General features: G+C 42.7%; 1 long non-coding RNA gene across 1 annotated transcript; it reads left to right on the top strand.

The window, feature by feature from the left end:
- The first annotated feature begins 4,802 nt into the window (after positions 1-4,802).
- LOC117519015 lies at positions 4,803-8,153 on the top strand. Its single transcript, XR_004563140.1, has 2 exons — positions 4,803-5,090; positions 8,015-8,153. It is a non-coding gene; the product is annotated as an uncharacterized LOC117519015 (long non-coding RNA).
- Positions 8,154-8,548: the final 395 nt, after the last annotated feature.

The raw sequence follows: 8,548 nt of genomic DNA, 5'->3' as shown, positions 1-8,548 counted from the left end.
GCTTAAAACTTTCCTTTTTGCTAAAGCTTATAGTTAGGGCTGGATCAGGTGACCCTGAACCATCCCTTAGTTATGCTGCTATAGACGTAGACTGCTGGGGGGTTCCCATGATGCACTGTTTCTTTCTCTTTTTGCTCTGTATGCACCACTCTGCATTTAATCATTAGTGATCGATCTCTGCTCCCCTCCACAGCATGGTTCTGCTGGAGATTTCTTCCTGTTAAAAGGGAGTTTTTCCTTCCCACTGTAGCCAAGTGCTTGCTCACAGGGGGTCGTTTTGACCGTTGGGGTTTTACATAATTATTGTATGGCCTTGTCTTACAATATAAAGCGCCTTGGGGCAACTGTTTGTTGTGATTTGGCGCTATATATAAAAAAAAAATTGATTGATTGATTGATAATACAAAAAAGCCACATCTTGATTTTCAACCTCATCTTTCTCAGTCAAAATGGTTTTAGACACTTTATTTTTAAGCTACAGCACTTATGCTACGGTCACATTAGCTACAAATGACGACGACAACCAGTTGCCTTTGTTGATTAGTGGGTGTCCCCGGGCGTGCACACCAACATCTGCATAAGATGTGCTGTAAATCACTTCATAGGTCTTATATGGTTACAAAAGTTTTTGTAACCAAATAAGTAACAGTGACAGGTAACAGTTTAGATTTATTTATTTATTGCTAACCTTTGCAAAATATATTCAATTTTTTTTTTCAATTTTTTTTTTTTTTATATAGCGCCAATGTTATATGGCTGGGGGGGCCTGGCTGCCGGTTTGTTTGTCTTTTTGTTTTCCTCCCAGGTGGCGTGCGTTTGGGACTGAGTGGCTGTGTTGCTGAGGCTGTCAGGACCTCACCCTGATCACCTGCGACTCGTCAGGACTCACAGCTGAGGTGCATCTGGATGGATTGGAGCATGTTGGCATTTAAGACTGGAGTGCACAGTGTGTAATTGCCAGAGACTCGACCTTGTGACCAGACGGGTGAGATCGTCGTCTCGGGAGCCATCTCATCAGCAGCGGATGCTGAGAAACGTCCAGGTTTGATGCACAGTCTGTGAAAGAGGAGGGGGTGAGGTCTCACGCTCGTCAGCACACTTCCTGAGGTACGTTAGATTTTGTGACTAACAGTTATACAGTCAGTAAATGTGGTGTCCCTCACACCTTATTGTATTGAGCTGTTTGTTAGTCATGTATCAGCTTCCACTGCGGTGGAGTTTTGTGAACTGGATGTTCCATGCCTGCAGGTTGGAAGCTGATCAGCAATCAAGCCAGGAAGTGTTTGCTGTTTGTACACCTTTAAGTGTTCTGTGTGTAGAGTGTGGACTCACATAATGGTTCCTTCTTTCACAGACTCGGTTGTTGCGGCCACCTGGGGGGTGTCGGCGGGGTCCTTGGGTCCGAAACAGACATATTAGATTTATAGAGAAACCACTGTTTCTGAGCATTTTCCGCCATCTTGGATTATTTTGTTTGAGTGAATTTCCAGCTCACATCACGTTGCCTTTATACTCATATTGGCAGTCACCATTTCGTGTTGCTCTGTATTTGCATAAAATAGACTTCGGGTCTATTTTGGCTCTGCCTCTCTGGCAGCAGAGTGACCATTGCTAGAGGTGGGCGATACCGGGAATTTTGGTGTTGATCCGATACCAAGTAAATACAAGCCCAGTATCGCCGATATCGATACCGATGCCAATACCAATACCGATACTTTTTCCTATTTAAGCTTCATAGATCCAAAGGATCCAAAAGACCTAGGATAGAATTTCACCAACATTTTTGTATAAAAAATATCACTCACGACAACATAAAACAAAATCTCCTGAGGTAGAGGGCTGACAAACCACAATTCAAGGGTGCGCTGCTCCGTGCTGTGTGACACAGCGCAGCGCTGCTCTTACAGACACAGAGTAGACTTTGATGAATCTGCATGCGTGAGAGAAAAAAGCTTGAGTATCGATCTTTTTACACCTCGATCGTTCAATATCAATACCAGCGTTGGTATCGATATTATTGATATTAGGATCGATCCGCCCACCTCTAACCATTGCCTCTTGCTGCTGCAAAAAAGCCACTGATTGAAAATGAATGGCAGGTCGCCGCATGCCGTTTGCTGCCGCATGCCGTTTGCTGTCGCTTGCCGCCGCTTGTAGCTAATGTGACAGTCGCTATACTTATCAATATGTGTGAACAGTTTTCTGCAGCTGCTCAACATTGTGCTTTGGTCTGTAATAAATCTGTAAGACCAAATAAATCCACAGTGGGACATAAAATTACACAAATGACACTTATTTATGTGATTGCAGCTCCGCTCAGTTGACAGATTTATATATTTACCAAAGAGTGAAAAATGTAAAAGTGATTAATCATTTAAGAGATTTATAAGCTAAAATACACAATATTGTATTTTTTTTCTTCATTTTTTTTTTTTTTAAACATTGTAAATGGAATATCTTTGGATTTTTGACTCATGTTTGGATGACACAAGACATATGCAGAGATCACTGATTGGATTTGGGTGAGGGTTTTTATTTATTTTCTAATATCTTATATTGTGCAGTTAAAAACTTCATTTAATGATGTAAACACTCTGAACCTGGAGTGATACAATGAAACCAACAGATGTTGGGGAGAAAGTATTGTACTTTGTACAAGATAGCAATAACTTTTGATATTTTGGACTCCTCAGCCTCCCCGGTAAGGTCTATTCCAGAGTACTGGAGAGGAGAATTTGACCGATGGTCGAACCTCGGATTCAGGAGGAGCAGTGTGGTTTTCGTCCTGGTCGCAGCACACTGGACCAGCTCTACACGCTCCATCGGGTGCTCGAGGGTTCATGGGAGTTCTCCCAACCAGTCCACGTGTTTTGTGGATCTGGAGAAGGTGTTCAACCGTGTCCCTCGGGGCACCCTGTGGGGAGTGCTCCGGGAGTATGGGGTCCGGGGTTCTTTGCTAAGGGCTATCCGGTCCCTGTACGACCGCAGCAGGAGCTTGGTTCGCATTGCCGGTAGTAAGTCAAACCTGTTTCCAGTGCACGTTGGCCTCCGCCAGGGCTGCCCTTTGTCACCGGTTCTTTTCATTATTTTTATGAACAGAATTTCTAGGCGCAGCCAGGGTGTAGAGGGGGTCTGGTTTGGAAACCACAGAATCTCGTCTCTGCTGTTTGCGGATGATGTGGTTCTGTTGGCTTCATCAAATCAGGACCTTCAGCGTGCACTGGGGCGGTTTGCAGCCGAGTGTGAAGCGTCCGGGATGAAAATCAGCACCTCCAAATCCGAGGCCATGGTTCTCAACTGGAAAAAGGTGCTTTGCCCTCTTCAGGTCGGTGAAGTGTCCTTGCCTCAAGTGGAGGAGTTTAAGTATCTTGGGGTCTTGTTCACGAGTGAGGGACGGATGGAGCGTGAGATCGATAGACGGATCGGTGCAGCATCTGCAGTGATGCGGTCGCTGTATCGGACCGTCGTGGTGAAGAGAGAGCTGAGTAGGGGGGCAAAGCTCTCAATTTACTGTTCGATCTACGTTCCGATCCTCAGCTATGGTCATGAGATTTGGCCATGACCGAAAGAACGAGGTCGCGAGTACAAGCGGCCGAGATGAGTTTCCTCCGCAGGGTGACTGGGCGCTCCCTTAGAGATAGGGTGAGGAGCTCGGTCACTCGGGAGGAGCTCGGAGTCGAGCCGCTGCTCCTCCACGTCGAAAGGAGTCAGTCGAAAGAAGTCAGTTGAGGTGGCTCGGGCATCTTTTCCGGATGCCCCCTGGACGCCTCGCTGGAGAGGTGTTCCGGGCACGTCCCATTGAGAGGAGGCCCCGGGGAAGACCCAGGACACGCTGGAGGGACTCCGTCTCTCGGCTGGCTTGGGAACGCCTTTGGGTTTCCCCGGAGGAGCTGGGGGAGGTGTGTGTGGATCAGGAGGTCTGGGCGGCTTTGCTTGAGCTGCTGCCCTCGTGACCCGACTCCGGACAAAGCGGAAGAAAATGGATGGATGGACACTCTGAACCTGCATTTCTACTAATGCATATTATAATAGAATAACAACAGTAAGATATTACAAGATAAAATTTTATATAACATATTTATCAACAAACAAAATACCTAAATTTGTCTTGTTGCAGGTTCTGAAAAATTAGGATTTGCCATTTTTTACTTTTTTTTTAAAGTAAACTGAATATCTTTGGATTTTTAAAATTTTGGAATAGTGTTTGGACAACACCAGACATTTGAAAGCATCACCTTGTGCTCTTGGAAAATTATGATGGGAATTTTAAATTATTTCCTAATTTAAAAATTAATGAATCGCTAACAGAAAAACATTCTGTAGTTGTATTTCTAATATTATATGTATATTAATGAGAAAATACACAGATCTATCTATCTATCTATCTTGTACAAAATGATGCAATTATGGAAAAGCACTTTTATTGCAGTTCACTTTGTGCTGCATTTAGTGAATAATTTCTGGTGTTATAATTATTGTTATTACGGGATAGCAGTAGTACTTAAATAAACTCAGTACTTAATATTACTGCAACTTCCCCAAAATACTTTCATTATTTTTTCAGCCAGTAACCAGAAATGACCAGCTGCCATTCTTTATTGGAAATATTATGTAACAACGCCTCCAATTGGCTCGCTTTAAAATTCTAAATTTAACAAGGCAATCCGATTGGACAGCGCTCAGCCCGGGGGCGGGGAGATGGGCGGGGCTTGAGCGCAGCGTTGCAGATGGGTCTGTAGGTGTACAGATTGTCGCGCCGCCAACCGGGACCAGGCGGGAGTACACGTTACTATTCATGGTTTGTATTTTGACTTCTTCAGCGTGGCCTTGAAACGAGGAGAAATGGATTTTGTTGGGCTCCGTGTGCAGGAGGAATGCTCCCGGGAGGGTGTTTGCCGTGTTTTTTCCGCCGTGTTTTTGCTAACAGAGAGCGAGCTCGAGCGCTCTGAGAACACACCGTATCCCGCTTTTTAATCTCTTAAAAAAAGAAAGAAAGATACCCTCATCTTTGGACCGATTGAGCTTTTAACTAACAGTCACCACAAATATGGACAGTGCGTGTTTGGAGTAGTTTTCCTGATTTGTAACAGGTAGGTTTGTGTTCATATTATAGCAACAACCTGTCGTCCACTTGTCTCCTTTGCTTCTTCCCATCTTACTAAAGGGGATTTTATGTCCTTAAAGCTAATACAAACATGAACAAAATGGGCTTTTTTTTCTATATCTGGGCCAGCATTGTATTGTGATTTTTATGTTGAGCTTGATTCGTGATCCCGCCATGGATTCTTCATTTATTATGCATTCATGTCGTTGTAAGTTCAAGGCTGTTGGTATATTCATGAATAATGATAATAATAACAAAATCATCTTTGCACTTTAGTTTATGATGTTAGGTTGCATGTTTATCACTAATCACGTCTTATATTTATTTGCAAAATATTTACAATTTCGGAATTGGACATGGTCCATATTGGAATTCTGCTACTGCGCAAGACTTTTGGAAGTGATCAAGCAGTTGGCTCCGAATCAGAAATATTGCCAAACTTTTTATGCATATCAGAAAAATGAAACCAGAGTCGTTATTCTAATCCTAATCCACACCGAAACCATGTCAGATAAAGTCATTTGCACAGTTGCTTGGTAGTGAAAACATCAGGTTTCAATCCTTGTTTTGGTTTTGACACCTGTCTAGAAATGAAAGTCAAATTCAGGACTGCAAAATCAGAGTTTGTCCCAGTTCATATACTGCATGGAATAAAATTGGAGGTTCAACGTTCTATCGCATACCATCTATTCTTCCGGTGTCGCAGACTGAACGGTCCCCCCCTAAAAATTGGTCTGCCTTGCCTTCACTGCGCATGCGTCATTTGAGACCACAGCAGCTTGTCTGAGATGGAGTCTCTACACCCAAAGCGATCAAAGGGAATAATGTGATTATTAACCATCAGATGACAAAGTAAAACCTCTTAAATCATTCTGAAGTCAGTTTTAAGCAGAAACAAGTAAGTTTTAAGCAGAAACAAAGCGATAATCGGTGAGTCACTACTGACGTTTTGAAATCGGGTGCACAGTGAACGCAGCAGCTAGCAGCTTGTCTGTTTGTGGCGCTCTGATTGCTTCCTCCATCTTTTATTATGAAATAATACTGAATTTATGTGGAAATGATTGTTGTACAAAAGCTTCAGATATCTGTCACTGAGATAGATGATGATGAGTGCAGTTTTAAGCAAAAACAAGGTGATAATCGGTGAACTGCGGCGGATGCACAGAAATGACGCATGCGCAGTGAAGGCTGGGGGGACTGATTTTTAGGGGGGACCGTTCGGTCGGCAACACCAGCACTTCCAGTTCCGATTGTGTATATGCAATGAATACAGTACAGGCACGGACTGCTCCAACATGCCAATTAGTCTTCCAACAATTTTGATTCCAGTTGTTTATGTCCAGCAGGTGCAAGACAGATTTAGACTGCTCCAACATATTGGCTATTCTTGCAGTGTCTTTGTTCCCCAATGGGTTACACTTAACCCTCAGCCAAAATGGTGACGTGAATCCAAACCTCAGTGTATCAATGCTGGACTTGCCCGCAGTCTTAAGAGCTCTTTCACAGGAGTTGGACACAATAGACTGGTGGCTTGTATGTCTTTCAATTGTGACCATCAGTGGGCGCTACGAAAACTGTGACCCAATTGTGGGGTGGCAAACGTGTCAACAAAAGCTGCGCACATTCCAGTTGTTTTTGTTTTGAATCATATGGCAGGTGGTGATGGAGTTCAGCCAAAATTGTTTTTCTCCTTCAACATCGCCTTGGTTCTGTGACAACTCAGTTGCAGTGGTGGCGTGCGTCCTGTCAGCCAGTTGGTACCTGATGTTCAGTTTTGGGATTTTGGGATTCATTGGTTCTTTGGCCTCTTTAAGTTTGACTCACCAGTGGATAATTCTTAGTTAGTAACTTTCACATTTATCTAAAGGAGAAAAAGAAGCTATCTGAACAAAAAAATAGTGGTTGGTAAAACTGTTCCAGAACTTAAGAATTTGAGTTCAGCTTTGTGTCTGTATAGTATTTATTTTTTTCTGGTCACCAGCATGTTTTTTTTCCATTTTATCTGTTCAAATGCAGCCACTTCCAGGAACAAAAAATAATGCAGAACAGATCATTTTTTTCCCAGCTGCTCTGAGCACTTTTACGTTGAAAATACGTCAGTTTTCAGAAAGACGCTGAGATGTCACTGCAGCGCCTTTTCAGGCAACTGACAGGCGATGTTTACTTTTGCCAATTTGTCACACAGGCTCTTTCACAATAGAGACAAAATCCCATCTGTGATAGATGCTTGGTTATTGCTGAGGGTGAGTACTTTTTAACCGCTGTGCATTATAAACTGGTTGTTAGCTGTTTATTGTTGTCACAGAAATGAATCCTACATGCAGGCTTTTTTTCACCCACTGAAAATACTGAGACCACTGGGATGAAGCATTTTGTGGGTGCTCTGTCAGTGCTTTTCTGCGGGGGGTGGGCGAGAGCACTATATTAACATAGGACTTTAGGTTTGAAATTTTGAAATGTGTTGCCTAGAAATTTTGAGTTTGCTGCACACAGTTTGTAAATCTTTCAAAAATGTGTCTGGTTGAAATTGGCGCACAGCCTGTTGGCAGTTATGTGTTCATTGGTGAGTTAAAGTCAAAGTCAGTCACATGACAAATCCCACTTTGTCAAACTGAAAGCTTTCAGATGTGATTGATTTTGGGTTTTGAATTTACTGTCTCAGCCACACTGTCCACAGGGTTTTAACTGCCACCTCCTGAGAGGAAGAAAATCCACCCGCTTGATCCCGACGTGTATATTAGGTTTTAATTGCATCAATCCTGGTCATCATCTACAAAAACAAAAGCTTGGATTGATCACCACTCCACTAGGGATTGACTTGATGACCTACACAGAGTGCGAGTGATTAAATGTTTCTCTTGTGGTCCGTGAACTTTTTATTGAACTATTTTTTATTTTTTATTTTTTTAGAGTTCCTCCACAGATGGACAAGACGAAAGAGGATGGTGTGGATTAGGATCTTTCTTCCTTTTCGTTTTGACTTCATCCTGCTCACCTCAATGTGGCCCATAAAGGATTTCTTCCATCTCTGCGGCAGTTTAAAATGAAATAATGTCAACACGCTGGAGTGATTCACCGCACGATAATGAAGAGCGCAAACACAGAGCCATAACTCCACCTTGTGAGGTAAGACTTCAGAAAGAGATCTTAGGAAAACCTTCGGCATAAACCCTAAAAAATGCAGAGTGAAAAGATAAAAAGCAATAAATGCTATCACCGTATACATCTCTAAACTAAAAGGAACATAATAAGGATGAACTCATTCATTTTTGGTGAAATTTGACACACCAGATTGATTGAAAAGCAGCTGTTTTTGTTTTAGTTTTTTGTCCTATGTAATAAATATACTGTAGCAATGCATGTCACCTGCTGAACACTGCCATCTGCTGGATATATCTGGAGTTGTTGCAAGAAACAGTATTACCATCTATATGCATGGTGGAA

This window comes from Thalassophryne amazonica, chromosome 1 (genome assembly GCF_902500255.1).
Source record: "Thalassophryne amazonica chromosome 1, fThaAma1.1, whole genome shotgun sequence".
NCBI lineage: Eukaryota > Metazoa > Chordata > Actinopteri > Batrachoidiformes > Batrachoididae > Thalassophryne > Thalassophryne amazonica.
Note: the sequence above shows the minus strand (reverse complement) of the source record. Positions and strands in the feature narration are given on the sequence as shown.